Here is a 21,709-nt window from a genome sequence, read left to right as displayed (position 1 = left end):
GGTAGGCTTTTTGTCCCATGGGACGCCATTGTCATTCCCTCCGAAGAATGCGTCCGTAGTACTAGGGACTTTATGGAAAAATCAAATGCATACCTTAAAATAACGCCTTTTTGTCTGCAATTCTCTCACGCAGGGATTGTCAAAATTGCGAAACGATTGATACTTATTAATCAAGAGTAAATAGATTTTTAATTACCTTCTAATTTAATTTTCGTGTCAAATGCATATCTGCGGGTGATTTAAACATAGGAGAAGACATCGAATAATTTCTTGATTTCTTCAAAAGCATTAAAGAAGATCTTAGTCACAATATAACTTATAAAACTTCAAATTGAGATTATATTTATCCATGGTCGCCAAAAGTATTTAATTCACTTGCTAAAACTCGAAAATATGAAAGATAAAAACGAAACGAATTCATTGTGAGGGCGCAAAAGAGAACGTTGGAGTGAAGCAAAGGACGAAGGGCGAGACGACGTACGGGAGGGTGGGAAATTCGGCGATACGAAAAGAGAAAGGGAAAGAAACGTATCGATCTTGTGTTACACGCGTTTTCGCATCCAGTCGTGGAACTTAGGCAGGTAGATGGTAGACTCGCGCGTGAGAGTTCAGTCTAATGTCGCGCGTGTTTCTGCGCGTTCGCGGAGAGTCGAGCGAATTTAATTTCGTTTACTCTTAGAGAACGTTAAGATGTTATCGCGATGCTGGATGGGTATTCAAAGCATTGTACCTTGGCTTATCGCGGCCGTGGATCTTGCTCTAAACACGATATCTTCGTCGCGCCTGAGGCGTCGCTCGACAACGCTGCCTCTAGTCGTTTACAGATAGGAATACCATCGACCGTACTTGCACCTACGATATTGCGAGAATAGCGCGAAGACGCCCCTTTAACGACGCCGACGACAACGGAAACGAGTCGGTAACCGCCCTCGGATCGAGAACGTTTCACTTTGTATCTATATTGAAATCGTGTGTCACTGTTATTTAATAAAATGCGCCCACGGCTGAACATCTACATCACGTTTACTTCGATCATTCGATATAGATAATGTATATTCAAACTATTTAAATATCTTGCAAATTTGAAAGCATTTATATGTTGCTCTCTTTAAAAGTGACATAACTAAAAAAGTTGAATTTCTCAGAGAAGAGAAAATGCTATTTTTTAACTTGACAAAAAAATTAGTGTTAATCAAATAAACATTGGTAAAAAAAATATATTCTTAACGTGATCACAATTGTCGTTTTATATCACTTTGTTTCACAACCCTTAAAAAAACTACGCTTTATAAGTGACAATTTTAACGATTTCGTCCGAAAAACTATCCTTTTTAAGTTGTAATTTAATGATTTTTTTAGGTCACTTTTAATGATTATTATTAGGATAATGTTTATATGATTTATTCATGGTAATAATAAAAAAATCATATTTTTTAATTATGTCATTTTTTAAATAAAAGAGCGATGTCTGCTAATCAAATGCAAGCCGAAAATAAAGAAATAAAGTTGAAGGAAAAAAGAGGGGGTATTTAAGAAAGTTTAACGCGATAAAAAGAAATTATATATTTGAATGAAAAGTCTGAAGTAATTGAAATATTCCGATCAGCGTTTCGCGCTCACCGCTTCCAGCAAAGAAATCGGGCGATCCGCTTTCAGAATTTGACGCTAACAAAATGACCGTACTTACGCGAAAGAGTTCTATGAAGAGGGAGGAAGGACGTGCGCTTGCTAGGATCGGCAAAGGAAAGATAGGTAGGCTATAGATCTTCGCTTTTTTATATGGGATTCGTTCATCGGCAACACTAATCATTTACGACGCTCCCGTCGCGCCATCGCCATGGCACTTTATTTCTCTTTCTTTTTCCCTTACATGAGATCGTTTCCTTCCGCGCGTCCTCGAAGTATTGGCTGTTAGGGGCTAATGGATTGCGTTACCGACTGATTCAAATGCGAACTGGATTTCATTCCGGGCTCGATGGGGCGGCAGTATCGATGGTGTCGTAACGCGAACGCGTGCAAGAAGAAGGGCTAGTTTCTTAGAGGGGATCAAATTCGATTCCGATAGTCTATTAGATTTTTCTCTTCCGTTGGCGGCCTTCGCGAGCTCCTGTCAGCCTCAGAAAAATCTATTCTGAATCGCCGCTCAGGACACGCAATAGCTATACACTTTACACCATGGAAACATTAATGCAAAGTATCTGCCTTACGTTTTAAATTGTAAAATACTTTTGCATATATATAAGTTTTTCATTACGTAAGATATATATAATGAGTGTATTATCTATACATATATATACATAAACATATATAAATATTTTTTGTTTTTTTAAATTATTTCTATTTTATATAATTTATTAATCACGTGCATTAATAGTCACGTAAAATATAAAACATATGTATTGTATTTTTAAAAATTTAATTAATATTATATAAACAGGTAAATTTTCATTAATAATTTATTAAGTCATTTCCTTCTTAAGTAAAGAAGATATATTTTGCGTTATTAGAAATATATGATTTTTTCACTTAAAATTTCATTTACATATGAAGGGAAATCTTTTTTATCTTATCTTAATGCACCAACATCGCGGTATAATAGTTTTAAATTAAAATTATTTAAAAGCAGTTTGTTTGAAGTTTTTCGACTGTTCGCATTCGCTAACGAATTGACACGGAGGAAAATATACAGAAGCGATTCGATTGCGAAATCATACCCCTAGTCTACCCTCCGGAGCTCGCATACCTTTCCCTCGGATCAAATAGAATAAAACGAAGCAGTAGGCAAAGTGAGGATTGGAGGCTGCAACGGGATGACAGGGGAGAGTGGTAGCTTGTAGCAGAAAACGTTCGTATCGTTCGCTGTTCCCAGTTTTACAGCGAGCAACTTTGCAACGTCGGAGCGGATGAACGAGCGAGCGAGGAAAAAAATCAACGGTATAAATGAAAAAAAAAAAAGGCTAAACATCGGAGGCCCGCGAAGGGCGAGAGTTGTACGAGCAGCAAGCGGGTAAACAGAGTCGAATGAATTCAATCAAACCTTGCAGTAAATCATCGGCATTCGCACGGCAGTTTTGTTTATGTTTTCCGTGTACCAATTAGCGATTTTTCTCGCCGTACCGTAACGCCGATGTTCTTTTCTCTGCGAAAACTATCGACAACGACCGAAAATAATTTTCACGGTTTGCGTGATTTATAGAAATAATTTCTCGTCACAATTTATATATTAATTATAAATATATTCGTTTTTATAATATATACGAAAAGTATATGTAGAATTTGTATGAATAATCTGAGAAAAAATAAGTGAATTACGAAGACTCTTCCTTCTCCTTGTTTACATGCCACCCGGTACGGCATTCGTGGGTGCCAAGTCGCAAGTAAGTACCTTCTGATCTAGTAAATATATTTCCAGCAAGGGCTGAATGGATATAGGGGGCTTACTTGGGGACTCACGCGTAATAGTTCCAAATAGGGTGGCATTACGCGTATCAGAAATCCATTTTCTCCCACATCGGAGAATCTTTAATCATGTTTTCGGTTCTCGCTGCACGCCCCTCTTTTTCACCACTATAAAAGAGCGGATATAACGTGACGAAAATTCAACGAAGAGATTCGTGAACGAAGTCGATGTCGTTCCTTTCATCGTACTTTATTCTTCGTATTTCGTGTTACATAAAAAAAAATAGAAATCATTATCGATAAGATTCGTTGTTTTTAACCGTAATCCGTACTCAGCTTTTTGTACGTGATCAGAAAGAGATCAAGCGCAGAAAAGGGTCTGCTTAGACGACAGAATCTTGCCGAATAGGCGTGTCCGAGTGTGCTAATCACCTCTACGTAATGTAACTGAACCGACTATTCCACTAATATTATATCTTGGCAAATAGCGTCAAGGGATAGATTTCATTATCATTCTTTTATCTCTAGTATCGTAATGAGAATTCTTAACATTTTTATTAGAATAGAAGATACCAAAAGATGCAAAATAATGAAAAATCATTTTGTTTTCTATTATATAGAATGTTAAATAAACATTGTTAAATCTATAGTTAATTTAATGTAATTTAAGTTGCCACTGCTTCTACTCAATATATCGTTATTTTATACTAAAAAATGTATAAATTTAATAATGCAGAGATTATGAATTTTACAAGCAATAAATATAGTTAAAAATTCACCTTGTTTGTTCACATAAAAAATTATATATATTGTATTAATAAAAAAGGATTAAATAAAAATTTCCCTGTAAAAGTGTATGATTAATATTTATCTGTTAAATTGAAAAGATTAAAAAATATCTCGGTAACGTTATAAGTACAAGGCTTCCACCTTGAAACAACTTTTGTAAGCAATACCGATAATTTCCACTCGATCGGATATATTTAAGCAAGAGAATGCTCGGGAGTAATCACGAGTGCATAATGCAGACGAGCAAGACGTCAATTAGTAAGAATGTGTACGAAGGTCCGTAAGGTATAGGAAACCACCTAGAGCTGTATACCTTGCATACACCTTAACCAGGGTTAGTAAGGGGTTAGCGAGGTATCAGGGGATGCTTAATGTTTAACTAGCCTCCATTACGCCCACTGCCTCCTCAGCACCCTTCCTCTCCCTTTCTGCACTGCCGTCATCTAGCGTCTACCGACTCGTTCCTTCGGATTCTCTTCTCAGGAAGTATTATAGAGACGGCTAAGAAGGATCGCACGTAACTATCGGTTAATACAGGAAATCATTTTCCAGGAATAAAGGCATTCTGTATAACAGGAGATTATCTTATTGCTCTGATACCTGATTTGAGGTACAGCAATTACGATAATATAAATTTCGATCGTGAATAACGTCACAGGAGTAATTTTCAAATAAAAAAAATATATTTTTATTAAAGAAATGTCTTAAAATTAATTAAATAATTAATAAAATTTTAATTGCATAATTGTATAATTAAACAGAGAATTATACTAACAAGATGGAATGTTTCCATAATGCGTACCGATTAAACGTAGGTAAATTTAATTTATACAGGAAGCAGCGAGTTACGAAAGCTGAGAAAATATAACGACGTATGAAATGTACGAAACGTTTAGTTCCGTTGGAAAGGAAGACATCATTGTGTTTAACATCCTCTTATCAGAATGTAAATAGTTGTTCAACCAAGAATCGGCAGCAGAATAAATTTACGTGCAATCGTGAAGAATGAGTTAATGTGTTTCACCATTTTTTTTTATGGTTTTACAGTTGGATAAACTTTGCTTTTCCGAAAGAGAAATGCGGTCAATAATTTTTACTGATCTAATAGCATGAATAAGGGTAAATTGCGTACTTTTAGTTATAATTCAAAGCGTGCATATATGTACATTTTACGTATATGTCAGCTTGTAATTACATCTTTCCTAACCAGGACATTCGATAGCCAATATAGCGACATTACATCATTACGTAATCTTGCACTTGCCTTCAGCTGTGTTCCGAGAGTGTCTTGTACCTCGAGCGGATGCCATCGTGTGTTTACGAAAGGAAATCAGGCGACTGACTACGTGTGTAAAGACGGGTATCTTAACCAAATTCCTGCCGATAGGGAGGATACCGTTTGCCTAAGTTCTAAGACGGCTGAAGCTAAGGCTATTCGGCAGGCATTGCCGAGGTATTGCATAATTCATACCTAAGTAATACGTCTTACTACGTAGCATAGCCCCGAACTAACGTATCCTGTCGTAGCCCCTGTGTTGTGAAGCCGCTCACCCCCGCTCTCACCCCATATTACGTCGACCCCTCGCCACGACAGCGAGATACCCCTAATGGCAGTCTATCACATTAGCCGCAAGACGGCTTGAGAGGCTGGCTACTATAACTAGATTTGCCTTGCACGTACGGCGCATCAAGCGACGATTTACCACGTATCGCATAGTTGGTCGTAGCTATTAACTGGCGTAAGCTCTCGACTTAGCTTATGTCGACAACGTGACTATGCTTAACACTGCGTGCCCAAGGAAGGATAAATCACGCGGCATAGCTGAGATAAGCGAAAGGAAAGCCGCAGATCCTGTATCAATTCTGTTTCTTATAATGTTTACAAGTGCTATGAGTTACAAAACATCATTATACATGGAAAGAATAGTTTTGCTGAAAAATCTAAAAATTTTGCTAGATACAGATCTAAAAACAATTTTATTTAGACCATCAAAATGATTATGTAGGACGTTTAAAATTGATTGCTAGAATGTTGAATCTTTTTGTAGCATTGTCATCAACGCTTAAGAGATAATTGTTTTGATTATCCGCGATTATTTTCAAATTTTTATCTAGCTAAATTAACATTACATACTTCAACTAAACCGTACTTTTCGTGTACGTATAAATTACGTAAAAAAATATGTACGCATGTATTGGTTTTTATTATTTGTTATACTTACTCTTATAAAGAAATTAAAATCAGTAGATGTAAAACAAAATTTCTCTATATTTTTTAAATGATGGAAACTGATACGAATAATATTTCTCGTATTTATATAGCGTCGAAAATTGAAATTATACCAATGTCAATTCTTGTTGTTTATTAATTTAATTAAAATAGAGAGAATAATTGTGAAGATTGTTAAAACATAAGAGTAATTTAATTATTTTTGCTATTCGGACAGTTTCAAGATTATTTCTGGTGGATTACGTCGAATTTTCATCGTGTCTGGCGCTGGATAGTCGAGTAACTGTAGCGTGACGTGCGAACTGTGAAAATTGTTGAATTATCTCTCTGTGCCTTGGGCATACAGCGCTCGGACAAGGAGCGGGGCATTTCCATAAATGCATCAGAACCTCCAACCGCGTAAACTAACTTAACGCCGACGACGATTCCCGCGTCGGTATACGAGTGTACGCACGATTTATTAATGCCTGCATTTAGATACGGAGTCCCTTGAGAGCACAGTAGGGGCGGTTAGGAGTCTCTCAAGTTACCGCTGTCAAATATCGACAAAAACGACCGTAAGTCGCGCATGCTCCCGTACATCATGTGGTTGCGGAAGACAGAGAAGCAACACGCGTATCACAACATCCTGCTGCATGATATGTTGAAGGAACATGTAAAACGTACACATCTATCTCTTTTTTTTTTTTCAAAATTAAAGGAACAGAGTTCAGCACTTTTGCACCTTTTGCAATCGCATCTCTGTTTTAAGATACTCGATGCTTTACAGGCAGAACAGTAAATTTAATGTTAAATTACATATTTAATGCTATTTTAATTACTATTATAAATGCTACAATAACGCTATAAAACACAGCAGCAGCAGGATAAGTTAATGAAGCGGTATTTTATTTCGCTGTGAATTAAAGTAAACGAAATTTCATGTTCAAAGATAACTTGACAGTTGGATAAAATAAGCAGTGCATACTGAATAGATAATGCGGCCGTAAAAACTGGTAATTTGCAAGTTATGCAATTGGTAATTTAAAATTCGCAAGAAGCGTTACAGTTTTTATTTTCATTAATAGTTTGGAGACAATACACGCTCAATCAATTTTCGTGACACCGTGAGAATTTCTCGTTTGGAGACAGTTTAGAGCGGCGCGTGTCAGTGTACACGGTAATAACACGCCGTAAGTTTGTCAACGGAAGCTCGCTTAATCCCGGCTAACCTCGTTGCCTGCTGGCGGAGTTTGTCGTTAAACTAGGGGAGCTAAAATGTGATTTTAATATTCGCGGCTCCTTTGAGGAAACTCGCGAATCCTTCCTTAACAGGCTTACCGAGGAAGTGCCTATCCTCTCCCACAGGGTCTGCAACCTGCTTTGAGGAGTGCACTTACTTCGAAACTCTCGGTACAATCTCTCATTCCTCCACTAACTTTCAAGCATTTCATTCTTATTTTAACAATTACCAGAAAGTCCTTTTCTTTCTGATTACCATAAATTTATATATCCATTTCTGTAAACTCTACGTTATACAGCCATTTATTTTCTAGCTCACCAAGTATTTGTAAAATTATGACAATTTGTAGACTTCGTTTTATTAATTTAATTTTTAAAATACTGCATCAGTACATAGTAATTTTTTCCTTTTTTGACAGTTGTGAAACAAATATACTAATTACGCAATTAAAATTTTTTATAATTTTTCTCACAATTTTTCCTGTAAAGGTACTCTTTTATAATCCCGCGACAATTTCTCGGTTAAACGTAATTACCCTGGCGGAATTCACGCTTACCAGGAGAAAAAGTCACCTCAATGAACGTGATCTCTATCAGGCTTTATTAAAAAATATGTCTTAATTCCGCCTGGGGCCACGTTTTTAATTTCTCCCTATGGACGTTCCTCTGTGCCGATGAGTGCCCGTATAAAGAATCGCTGAACGAGTGGACTTGGCAAGCGGAGCTAATTACTTTTGCAATGGAGAATCGTCACTTCAATAAATTTGATCTATTCGTAGAATATGGAAAAGAAGTGTCTCTCGAAATTAAATGCATGTATTTGATTTCAAACTCTATAAACACTTTTCTGATTGCAAATACAAAAATAGATACTTTCATTATCTGTACTTTTATAAGTATTAGTAATAATATACAATTTTTTTTAATTTACATAGTTTGTAACAAAATGCATCTTTCCTATAATGTTTGCATTTGTATACATATAGAAACTGAGAGAAAAGTGTTTAGTATTTGTGACTATATAATTGCATGATAAATTTTATAGTCATTTTCAGGGACAACTATAAATTATTTTTGATATACACAGAATACAGAACAAATATAATTATTTTTGCAAATATTATAACAGTAAGAACTATAAAATATAAAACTATAAAAATAGAACTCCTAATCATGATTGTTTTACCATACAATTATAATTACAAATCCCAAATACTTTTTTCTCATTGCACACACGCGCGCACACACACACACACACACGCACACACACAATAATATTACTTATACAAAAATATAATTGTATGTAAATTGTTGGAATGTTTCTCGCAAACTATACATATAAAAAATTGTCTGTACAGTTGTTACCTGCTTTCAAACGTAAGCGCAGCGACTGTTGACGCAAGGATGACAGGAAAGATGCGAATTATCGTTCTTCGCTTGAGGACTTTGGGAGGTTAGCAGTCGCCATGCTGGCAGGACATAGAAGCACGCAGGACACGACGCCGTGGCGGGCCGTGTAGGGGTTGCCATGGTGATCTCATGGGGAGGGCATTCGCCCTCTCTCACCCTCACCGAGAAGATAATGCTGCCTGCCTGCCTTTCTACTGATGTTGCTACCAACCGCCGCGATATCAGAAGCTCCGGCAATAAAGCAAACGTCCATGCTTGCACGAAAGTTTATGAGACAGACCCGGTTTTCGAGTTGCGCGATTACGAGGCGACAAGCCAGTCGACGATACGTTCTTGTGTCTCACATATTCCGTTCATCGTCGTACATGTATCTTGAAAATTACTCTAGAATAATGTGAAGAAAAGATACTAGCGAGACTGCTTCAATTTTCATATCGAAAATACCTAAGGTTTTTCGTATTAATTAATATTTCAAATTTATTTATGAATTTTACGTTTTTGAAAGACGGGAAGTGTATATGACAGTCTTTGACCTTGTTTGTAACATTTTTTGCTTTAAAAAGTGGCTTGGTTATTTCTCTTCTATATTTTTTTACGATGATTAAAAGAAATTATTAAAATGCATTTGTATGCTTCTATAAGTATTAAATATTAAATATTTATAAATTCTGAAAATTCGCATATATCATTGTATTCTAATTTGATACGTCATATCTGACATTTGTTATATACACGAATGTTTTATCGAGCGACGCAACATTCTTCGTAAATGTCACAATTACGAACAAATGTGAGCTTCCACTTAAAAATATAACGTCATTAAAAATGAGAAACTGTTGATGAACAATGATGTATAGTATTTTAAAAGAGTGTTTATTACTTAGCTACAAAATTGCAAATGCGTTGTGTCGCGAGATTAAACAATCTTAAACCGCGAAGACGATATCGGTATATCCAAGACTTAAAGGCTTTAGCTGCGGATGGTGCGCGTCCGACTAACGACTCTTCGCTACCTCTGCTTCCTTTTTAGAGAAGCCAAGACGGACGAGACGCGGACGCTTCGACAAAGTGTCGTCGTATTTTTGGTTTACGGCGTCTGAGGGTTTCCGACACACCGAGGGACGGACGGCGAGAGCAGGCGAGAGCAGGCGAGAGCGGGCGAGAGCGGACGAGCGCGAGAGGCCGCCTGAGCGCTTCAACGATCATGAGGGTGGGAAAGTGGGTGGTTTGGTGGGTATACGGGGAGTGATACCGGTCCCAAAGGTGTCGTTACAATTAGACAGCACTGCCAACTGCTACGACCTCAACCGCTAAATAACTTACTGGTGCTGACAACCCGACCGCCACACCGTTACCGTTCATCGTGCAGCATGTAACCCAACCAATGTGAGCCTACGCGTCAATCGATGAGAGTGTTGTGCGTATAATTTTCGCGTCTTGCACGTCAAACTTCTTGCAAGAGGATGCACTTTAACTTTTATGTATGCCGTTTTATTTTAACTTGCGAATTCGTGTAACATATTGAACGTCTTGAAGAAAGAATGTCACAAGGGAAACATTTATATTTTAGAAAAAAAATTAATTCGATTGAATAACGTTTTTAGATCGAAAGATCTTTTCCCACATTATCCATTCATCTCTTCTCTCTCTCTCTCTCTCTCTCTCTATCTCTAGTATATTTTAAAATATGCGATTGTGAAACCTGAGGTGGAATTCTCTTCCATCCGATTGCCAGTTGGAAAGCTCCTTTCAGAAGATTATTGATCTTTTTAGAAAACGCATATATGTACATATAATGGTGTGTCAAATACATCATGTGCATTTTCTTTTATCTATTAATTTTGCAGTTAATTCCGGATTTTTCTTAGATAAAATTTGATTGTGCATTCTTCTTAATATACTATTTTATTTTTTATGGATTATTAATAAACTAAAATTTTAAGTCCAGTTTGAATATAGAAAATAAAATGTATAATGTTAAATATTAAAAATTATAAAAAAAAGGATTATTCTCAGTACCTCAAAGGATTTATATAGAAAATAAAGTATAGGAAACCTGAAGACACCCTATGTATATAGGAACGTTTGCGTCGAGACGAAGTATAAAGAGCGAAGCCAATGTCGAGGACGTTGTGCTGTCTTGCGCTTGCGCCGAGTGTTTAGAACTCGAATGCTGGTAGAAAGAGGTGACGAGGAGGTGAAGAGGAAGAGGGTGGACTTCCGAAGGAAGAGAACGGGGTGTCCCTGGAGTATCGACTTGCCCCACGGGACTCGGCAGTCGATAGTCCCGTGGGACTCGCTGTCTCTTTCCTGAAGTCGTCGCTCTCAACGCTCCTTCCTCGTCTTCCTCCATTTTCCGTTTTCTTCCCGCTTTTCCTCAAGCGTCTCCTTGTCCCGCTTGTGCACCATCGTGGGTCACGAAAGCAGAATGGCCGAACAGGTGAAGGGGATTGCAGAGACAATTTAGACGATGAGACAAGATGAGATTTTGTTTCAGAAATTGTTAAACCGTTATCCGAAACATAGATCATAAATATGTGATAAATTACTGTGATAAGTTTTTAGATGACACTCGTTTGATATTTATGGTATAAAATATTGAAAATAAGGTCTTTGTTACTTATGTATCACGCATTGAAGCTTCGTATAAAGTTCGTTGACGTTTATTTCAGAATACAGTTGAAATAGAATCACGTACTGTAATACAAAACTTGGTTGAGTGATAATAAGAAAATGCGCGCGGAGTAGTGATTAAATTGCGAACAGAACGCGTCGAATAAATACAGTCGCAAGGCGAAGCGAGACGCCTCGAAGGAAGGGAGAGAGCTTCTCTAAGTTTATATGAAATTCCACGCCTTGTACAAGCGGCACTCTTCTTCCTCCGCACTCTTCCGTGATCGCGAACCCTCTTGCCTGCTTACCACCCTCGCACAAAAGTATAATATTGCCCGCCCGTGCTTCTCGGCCTCCGCCTCCGCCAAGAATTATCCGCGCAACTTACAACCCCCATTTTTTTTCAACCTACCACGGATTCCCTACTCAGCTACGTACACGCACCGGATATCGAGCTCCGCATACTGAGGCAGAGAATGAAAGTGAATCTTGAAGCACGTTATTCGGCATTGTGCCCCGTATTTTGTTCCCGGGCACTCCGCGACACGACTTTTTAAATAATCGAGCGGCCCCGACGGAGGTCGCATGAAGCGTGCTTTCGCGTTTCTCACGCCGCGACCGCCTTGTACTTGACGTTTTATGGTCGTCGAGAAAGTTATAGGCCTATAGTCTTTGCAAAGAGATGTCTGCAATCACTTATGTAGTCTCCTCCCAAATCGTTTAATGGCGACGAAGTTTAACGAGAATGACATGTGTAATATAATCAATTTCTTAATAAATAAATACTCATCTAAAATTATTTTAAATAGATAGATAAATACTTATCTAAAATAATCTATAATATTTTACAGATACATAGATTTTTCTATTTCTTTTAGATCAACTCGCATCTATGCTGCTTTGTTCGAAGTTCCATCATTTCAACGATATCGATCTTTGTAATCTGCGGTTTCGCGTGCACAAACATCATATATTATTTAACGAAGAGCCTCCACTCTGTAATATCCCGTTTTCTAGTTCATGGCAATGAGAAATGTCTTTCGTAGAAGGACACGTGCGCGTTTCCGTTATGCGGATCCATTTCCATCAAGCGGACAAAAATCGAACGCCATCACCGGGCATAGTATCCGTGCGTGTATAGCGAGTTGTAGAGATATTGGCACGTACACGTACGCGTGCGATCGTCGAAAAGAAAAGGGAAGGCCCGCGGAGGGTCTCCCTCACTCTTCTTAGTCTCCGAGGGAAGATCCGAGCATTCGAAGGGTGAGTGAGCGACGCGCCCCTCGCGAACCCTCGCGCATCCCCGGCTCCGCGCGACCCTCCACGCGAGAGTAGCTGGGCTACCAAAATTCGCAGTGTCCTCCCCGTTCGGTAATACGTTACGCGACAGCGAAAATATCGTCCGCAGCCACCCTCGGTCCGGCCTAACCTGGAGCTACTGCGACGAAACTTCCATCGTTCCCCCGAAGGAAGCAAGGGGTCTCCGGAGACTTCCATTTTGACTCTGGGGATTAGGCGTGACCCCGCCCATCCGTGGGCAAAGTTTTGTCCCTTTCGATGGCCAGGAATGAAAAGCCGTCGCTATATTGATGACTTCTTTCTTCGTATCAGGGAGGGAGAGAGAAAAGCGAGGGGCAGCGAGCAGAAAAGTCGAGATGTGGGAAGCCGCGAAGGATGCGGGAAAAAGGATGCTGTAGATGTGGGAAGCCGCGAAGGATGCGGGAAAAAGGCTGCTGAAGAGAGAGAGAGAGAGAGAGAGAGAGAGAGAGAGAGAGAGAGAGAGAGAGAGAAAGAGCGCTTGCACAATTCTCGATAGTTGCGGCTTGGTCTGCTAATGCTAACTAGATACGCAATATACGATCTTAGTGCTCTTATTGCTATATTATTTGATAAAATTTGATCTTTCTGCAATCTCTGTACTTTAATTAGCTCATCGTTAATTATAATTACCATGATTGGCCGTGCCTCTTCATAGATAATTTTATCTTCGACAAAAAGGAAAGATTAAGAGTGGAAGATAAACTTGAGAAGTCTTTTAAATAAGTGTAAATATTACTTTCTTTAAAAATATTCTAACATCAAAGCAACTGTTTATTATAGATATTATATTAAATATAGATTGTCGCAAAATCCTATATTTAACTTAATTATATTAAAATCATTAAATAAGTTATTATTTAATTATATCACACATCTTATTTTTGTTTTGTGACATAGTTATTACATTATATGATTTGAAACGAGACTATATAGGTTTAAACTGTATAATGTGTTTTACTTTTAGAATTGTTTCAAGTTGAAAATTCTCAATTGACAATTTCGAAGAATTTTATGTTTTTATATCAAATAATTGAAACTTAATATTTATGTTAAGAGAATTACAAATACATTTGTGTACATTACCGACATAACATTTATCGGAAATTCGTGCAACACAATTAGTTAACGGACACATGCTTTTTTATTTACAAAAGCTTTGTGTGTAAACCTCGTACAAGGAGTGGCATGAGATTTGGGGAGTTGGTCGGACAACGGCATCATAAGTCGGGAGTGGTTTGAGGGTTGGGTGGGTTGTTGGGGTGGCGAGGGTCCCTGGAGGCGGCGGGCTAAATATATCCACCCCCGACAACCCTCGAGGGAGAATGTCAAGACAACATGGCCGACGCCCGTCATCCCGTTAGCTCTATGTATACAGTAGTTCGTATTCGGCTACGCTGATAGACCAAGAACATCTAAAGATTGCGACGTCATATTGTTGAATGCATGTATAAGTTAAGCAATTACAAATTCTCAAGCTCACTTCCGCAAACTATTCTTGATACAAAGCTTTTTATAACGTTTTCCTTTTCTACTTTTACTGTAAATCTCAGCGCGAGTATTTATTTTGATCAATGACAAATGTTTCATTCGTGAACGATTTAAACGCTTTTTCCTTCTTGTCAGTAGCTGTGCGAGATTATGTTCTCGAGTCACGGATAAGTGCAATCGCGAGGCGGAGCTCATAAAAAAAATCCCCGTTGGCAAAATTTACATTATTGCCCCCGAGACCATTTAGGTAATCTCGGAATTCATCGCTCGCAATCGGATTTCAAAATAAAAAAATACGAGAGGAAAAGGGGACAGGACGGGAGGAGCCCGCCAACGAAGTTACATTTCGCCTTTTCGGGAACGCACCTGCTGCTCGATTGTACGTCGTCGTCGCCGTCGTCGCCGTCGTCGCGTACAGCGCATATCGTGTACCGCCGTTGTTCCCCGTTGTCGGTGTGAACAGACGGTGGGTGTGGGGGACCGAGCGGGAGCAAAGAAATATAACAGAGATTAAAAGTCATAGTAGACGAGTCTACGTTGTACAGCAGGCGAGAGAGGTCGAGAAGAGCACGGCACAGCGATTGTGGCCGTAGCGGCGGCGGCGGCGGCAAGAAGAGGACGCTCGGGTCGAAATTAGCCACCCTTAGGATTACCCTGAATTAACAAATTGAAAAAAAGTCACCTTCCCCTCGGGCACGGTTCTTAAAGGTGCCCATCCGGGCGCTCGCGTTCACAGCGCGCATCGAGCGTCGCTCTCGGGCTCCTTCGGCTTAAAGCACGATCTTCGTCGGGATATCGGACCAACAAATTCATGCAAATGCTACTTGGCTCCGCCGCGGTCGCGATACGTACGTCCTCGTGTATATCTGTGTTGGTATAGCCGCTGGTACAGCGATAACGCCGCGTATACAGCGCGGCATTATACACGATACCTACGCGGCGATGTGCTTAAGCACCAGCGACACGAACAAATTCTCCATGACGATTTTGATACGAGTCTTTCCGCGTTATTGAAACGCTTTAAATTTTACGATGTGTGCGATCGGACAGTACATTAGACGATGTTCGATTCATTCTGTGATCTTCACGAAATCGTGAAAAAGAAAGAATCGAAAAAGTGAAATTAACAAGAAAAATTAAAGTTTCTATTTTGACTTTTAATAACAGTAATGATATTGTTACATTGTCGTTTTATACATAGATGACAAAAAAGCTACGCAAATACAATATAATGATATTGTTACTGTCATTAAGAGTTATAGAATAGAGATATAAAAAATTCATTCTTTAAAGAAAGAGAAAACAATATTGTTAATTGCAATCTCCTTCTTTTTCTTAAATAATTCAGACCGGTCTTGAATTATTTAACAAGAAAACTTAATATATGTTTAGTAATTCAAAATTAATAATAATGTAAAATTATGCGTAATAATAATGGCGATTATCTTGATTATTATGTTGGATTTAACATTAAAACTTTTATTTTGCGAAGCAATAACGAGAGAGAAAGCATTCACGCAACTATGAATATTATGCTGCGGACATATCTTACGTTGCGCGGTCATATTTTGCTCGATATATTACGAAGACATATGTACAAGGTTGTGAATGGGCACCTACAATGCAGACGTACGTATATATGTCTTCCAGCAATAGTCCGTGTTTCGGAGCCACTTAACGTTTTACTACCTCTTCTCAGTATCTATCGTTATCGTTCTACGACTATATGGAAACGCTGCTAACGAATACGCAGACATTTAACGGATCTTGTATGACCATAAAAAACAAACATTTTCATCACTCTTTTTCTGGATAGAAACAATACCAGTTGCAATTATGTCGTTTATAAGGAAATATGTGTTTTTTTTTTAATAAGATATTAATGGCTAGTTTTAAAGATTAGAAAAAGATGAAGAGTAAGTTGAACCAAGATTAAAGTTATACATTGGTGGAAACGGGCATAAGAGTATTAGCAGATTTGCAAGGAAATAAAGTATCTTCCTTGGATTTTTTACTTTATAATTTTATTTTGACTCTAGTATATTCAAGTAAGTGTGACCAACGACTACGCGCTACAACGTTGTACACAGGGCCTTTTCGCGATACGTGCCACGACTGCGGAATCTTTTTCGTAGGGCCGGCATGAAATAACTGCATCGGCGAATTGTCTGCATTAAGTATTCAAAGGGAGGTGAGGGACCAACGAGATGGCTACGCGTGCGTATATATTACGTACACCCTAAGCCGTTATCCGTTCTAGAAAGTGGCGAGAGGCCGGGTTTTGTTCTCTCTCGATTTCCTCTCGTTTCACAGTCACTCGAGCCACCGATACGCCGATCGATTCCAGCCGGACAGAGACAAATGCCAGATCTAAAATTCGATGGGCAGGCACACTTCGGAAACTGAATTTCCATGCACGCGAAGTTCGTTGCGTGTGCATGTGCATTCATAGTATTTTAATCATCGGGTTTGAACCTATACCGGAAACTCGATGGAGTGCATAAATAAATATTGCATAACTAAAAGTGTGCTCTTTATCTATTATTGAAAATACTATAGAAATTATTTAAAAAAATGCTAAGAAAACAAAATGTTAAAATTACTTGGCATTAATACTCTCTTAAGTAAAGAAAGCGTATTTTAGAAAAATAGGAAGAAAATTTTGTTTTACAATAAGTTGGTTGCAAATAATCCACTGATTCTTGAAGCACACAACATTAATACAGAAAACCCTGATACGATTTCGATCTGTAAAGGAGTGAAGTAACTAGGTTCACGAGGAGTATTGAAGTATACGTGAAATCGTCCACCGAATCGTGAGAGAAACAGAGAGACGAGCGATGAAGGTGGAAAACGAGTGAGTGGCCATAAACTCGGGTGTCGTTTGCGTTTTCTATTTAGCCATTTCAGTTCACCCCACCTACCCGTTCCTTTTACAGCCTTTTTCCGTTGCTCTCTTGGTGTCGTCCCAACAGACGAGCGACTCGAATTGAATTCCATACGATTCGGGTAGTTGGATTTACGCGTTGATACTGAACGCGGACGCCATTCCCCGTCATTGAACTCATCTGGCATAAGCCGACGAAAGGCGTATGTCGATGCTTCGATTGATACCATTCGATGAGTTATAAATGAATGAGACAAACGTACGTTTCAATGTGCGTTTTACGCCGTGTAGCGCAACACCATTTACACGAAAATAAACCGTCGATGATGTCGTTTTACTCATTGACTAAAATGTCAGAATTTTTTAACAGATTTATTTCCGGCCTTATTTACAAAATTGTGAAAATCGATGGGGAAAAAAGTCAGACAGCTCGCACTGGTCTTTTTTTTTTTTTAGACGTGTACGTAGCGGTGTGGAGTCTTCGATTGGTACCTATTTTCGTGGGACGAGCATGTACGCAAGAGTGCCTATCGAGAGAGCGCCGTTTGCCGTACATTTATTGCCTCCACCACCCTCCGCGCTTGCTCGGGGTTACGACGTTATATTTGATATTGGATAGACTCCGTATACGTATCATTGGCGTCGTAAAACTTGCCGTAAATAATATTAAATAAATGTAATACCCCGGTAAAATGCCGCTTAACCCGGCTCGTGGATGTCGTCGTACACGGCGCGACGTATCTCATATATGGAAAGTTTAATATTCCCATTCCTAGGAGAAAGTAAGGAGAAAGTTTTATTATATCATATAAAAAAACCTTAGTGAACTACGTTTTTACGCATGGACAACGCGTCTCGCCCACGTCCGATACCCGTGTTTCCTGCGGATCTAAAAAATACTCTTGTCCTGTTTCTTCCGCCAAGTCTACTTTCATTTCGAGGTGGAAGATAGATAGCAAGCACTGAATATAGCTACATTATTCCTTGTGTACTTTCTATAATAAACAAGTAGTAAATTTATTTTGCAATTCTGTAAGATATAAATCTTTTTCTAGAATAGAATGTTGATATAAATTACAACATGATGATTAAGCAATCAAGCTTGTAAAAGTTTCAAAAATAACTAATAAAAATAAAATAAAATAATAAATATAACTTTAATCTTGTAGTAAAGGTGCAAAAATCAAAATAAATCAAAATAACAATAAATACGTATTAATACACATAATCAGGCTCAATGTGAATATAATTCAAATCAATGTAAACTAGGACTATTCGAGTTACGCTCAATCAAAATAAAAATTGATAAAGTAATGTTTTATATTGTTCAAATAACTTTTTTATATGTCAGTAGTAAAATATAAATTGTAAAAATGTATGAATTTTTATTAATTCTTTAATATTTTGGATAGATGATGGAAAGTTACGCACGGTGAAAAGTGAACGAGGCGAAACATAGACACATTTACAACCATCGTAAAACTTGTCAATTAATTGAGTGTTGAAGTAAGTTTAATACGATGCTTAAAAGATGGATTTGAGTATTGAATCGTAATGTACATTTTTTTATTTGATATCGCTATGCTTATATAATAATTTATGCACATTATAACAAGTCACAGATTTTTGTCTATAAAGCACTGAATCTTTTTATAGATAAACGATCTTTTACAAATAGAATATTTCAAACACTCTCTGTTTCTTTCTCCGATCGCTATTTAATTTCAGAGATGGTGGGCCGTCACTCACATCCTCAGACATGCTGTCGAGCAAAGACCCGTTGCAATTTTTAAGACACAATCGTACATTTCCATTTTCCCTGAGATCTCTCGCAACAGGCACACACCAAGTCGCAAAGCTCGCCGGTCCGCGTGGAGAGTTACGCCACTACATCTTCGGTGGCGCACGCTTAAGGGCACGTCCTGCCATAGCGGTAGTGCAGCCGCGAAAAAAATCATGCATCTTCAAAACGAACCGCGTCGGAGAGCTCTCCGGATAAGTTTCTTTATACACTGACGTTGACAAGAATATCGGCATTAGCCACAGATACATCGTCGTTCCCTTCGCCATGGAAGGATCGTACAAGCCTCGAGTTCGTTGTTAATTGCCAGTATAATTTGTAATTCGAGAGACAGTAGGAGAAAAAAAGAGAGATATACACGTGCAGATAGAGAGCGGAATGCGTATGGATAGATAAAGAGAGGCACAGCCGAGAGATAGAGACGGTCTTCTCGCGAAAGGAAACGAGCGTTGTGAACAGCTCTCGAAAGGAAATGTCTTTTGAATGAACGAGAACCAGATCACGAGGACGAGCAGGGCGCCTGGCGTTTGCCTGTGACCCGTTGACCCGTCAGAGAACTGTATTTTACTAGCGGCCGCATTTGTCAGGAGGCGTCAAAACCTCGTGACAACTAAATGCTCTGTCGGCACTCACGCTTTGCACTAAGCCCAGCAGATCGCTTGCCTGCATGAGAGAGGCATCGTCACCCGCTGGGAAATTAGCCGTTAAGTGTTTTATGTATCCGGCAAGAGGCACGCACAAGACCAGTGTCACGTGGCTGATTTTGTGTAAAGCTCGCAGGATGCGAACTAAAAGCCATGTCAGTTACAGAAATGTTGCAAAGGATTAACAATAGTGAAAAAATAATAGAACTTTTTGTTTTGCGAAAACTTATGATCCGTAATTAAATGATATTTCGAAAAAAAAAAAAAAAACATTTGAAAATTTAATTCCAGAGATAAGAAAGATTTTATTATACAGTCAGCATAGCAATCGCAAAAATTTTGCAAAGCACAAACTGTTATGCAGTATTTTCACAATCTAGTTATCACGTAATAACATTGCCACGTTTCACTGCAGGTTTCTCCGGCTAATTTTTTTCCCATTCTTTCTCTGCTCCGCAATGTGCGTCTGGCAGTCACGAGCGACCAGATCTCGTCACCAGATGCCATCTGAGTCGCCCACCTCGATAACAGGCGATAGTTAAATGCCTCATAACTAACTCAATCTGAGGCTTCCTAATTAAATATCTATCGTTTAATTAAGAATGATTTACGGACGACAGTCAGTCAGGCAGTCAACGAGTCGACCAGCCGGCCGAGCTGCTAGCCGCACAAGCACTGCTTGTACTATTCCATGCCTTGGCAATCAATGCAGGAATTATCCTCATTAGGTCGATCCTCGATCCGCATTCTCTGCGTTTGCTTCTACTCGCAACCAACTTCTGTTTGCGAGGATCGGAGACAGAGAGCAGCTCGGAAGAAAGAGGAACGGAGGTAAAGAGCGGGCAAGAAAACGAAAGAGAAAAGCTGCAGTGAAGTCGGTGGCGAGGAGAAGGACGAAACAAGCTATTAGATCGAGAGCTGGTTGCGTGCAGCTCGAAGAAAAACTGGAAATCTGTGGCTCTTGACCGGCCGGATGATCTCAGGAGGGGAGGATCGAGGAGAGGCAGCTCTGGGGTACCGTAGGGCCCTCCATGTCCTTCCTTCCTCCCTCCGTCCCGCTTCCTCTTTTCTCTCTTCCTTCTCTCCGACAAAAAGGAGTCGCTGACTACGAGTGACAACTTAGCGAGCCGGAGCTCACCTCGTCGTACAGTTGCCCGGCCACACACAGACTGTCCCGGCGTTATGACACGTCTTTTCCTGTGATGGAATTCCGCGAAAGACTACTCGAGACAAGGATCTCTTTCGTCGAAACCGCTATGCGCATTGATTATTAATGTGAGATACAATTTACTTAGACAGTATTACAGAAATCGATTCAATTTTTGTGTAAAGCGCTTAAAATATTTAAATATTTATATGATGGTACAATATTTTCTATCTCCTTTGAATCCCGATGTTCATCATGAAAAAAATTCAGAAACATTTATGAACCTTTAAACAACTGTCCCAAGCAAACAAAAAATTGGTTTTGTTAATATTTTCAAAATTGCATGAAGGACAGAAACATAGTCAAGCTAAGCGATTGATCGTCAGTGATAGATGTCCCTCCGATGTGCGAATACTCGATGTACACGCGCCTCTATCAGTCATATGGCCATACAAAAATATAGGTAAGAGCAGCTAATACGGCCATATGTCGGGCGCGGAGGAGCTCGCGTTTACGTTACGACGTACAGTCGCCCTGGGCGACAGGGGTAGCGGTTGAAATGCGCTTTATACCCTCCGAATTTCGGTCCCTAGCACTCTCCTTCTCTACTCTTCCACTTTGCTATCCTCTCTTTCACTCTACGTGTGGACGAGGGTGCGCGAGCGAACAATACATATACAGTGCCTCGTTATATGCGTACACATATATGTCTATGTACACACACATATATATATATATATATATATATATATATATATAT

General features: G+C 39.0%; 1 protein-coding gene across 1 annotated transcript in view; it reads right to left on the bottom strand.

The window, feature by feature from the left end:
- Window positions 1-21,709, bottom strand: part of kn (EBF transcription factor knot) — an 87,682-nt gene that overhangs the window by 9,640 nt on the left and 56,333 nt on the right. The window lies entirely within an intron of this gene.

Source organism: Trachymyrmex cornetzi, unplaced genomic scaffold (genome assembly GCF_001594075.2).
Source record: "Trachymyrmex cornetzi isolate Tcor2-1 unplaced genomic scaffold, Tcor1.1 scaffold62, whole genome shotgun sequence".
NCBI lineage: Eukaryota > Metazoa > Arthropoda > Insecta > Hymenoptera > Formicidae > Trachymyrmex > Trachymyrmex cornetzi.
Note: the sequence above shows the minus strand (reverse complement) of the source record. Positions and strands in the feature narration are given on the sequence as shown.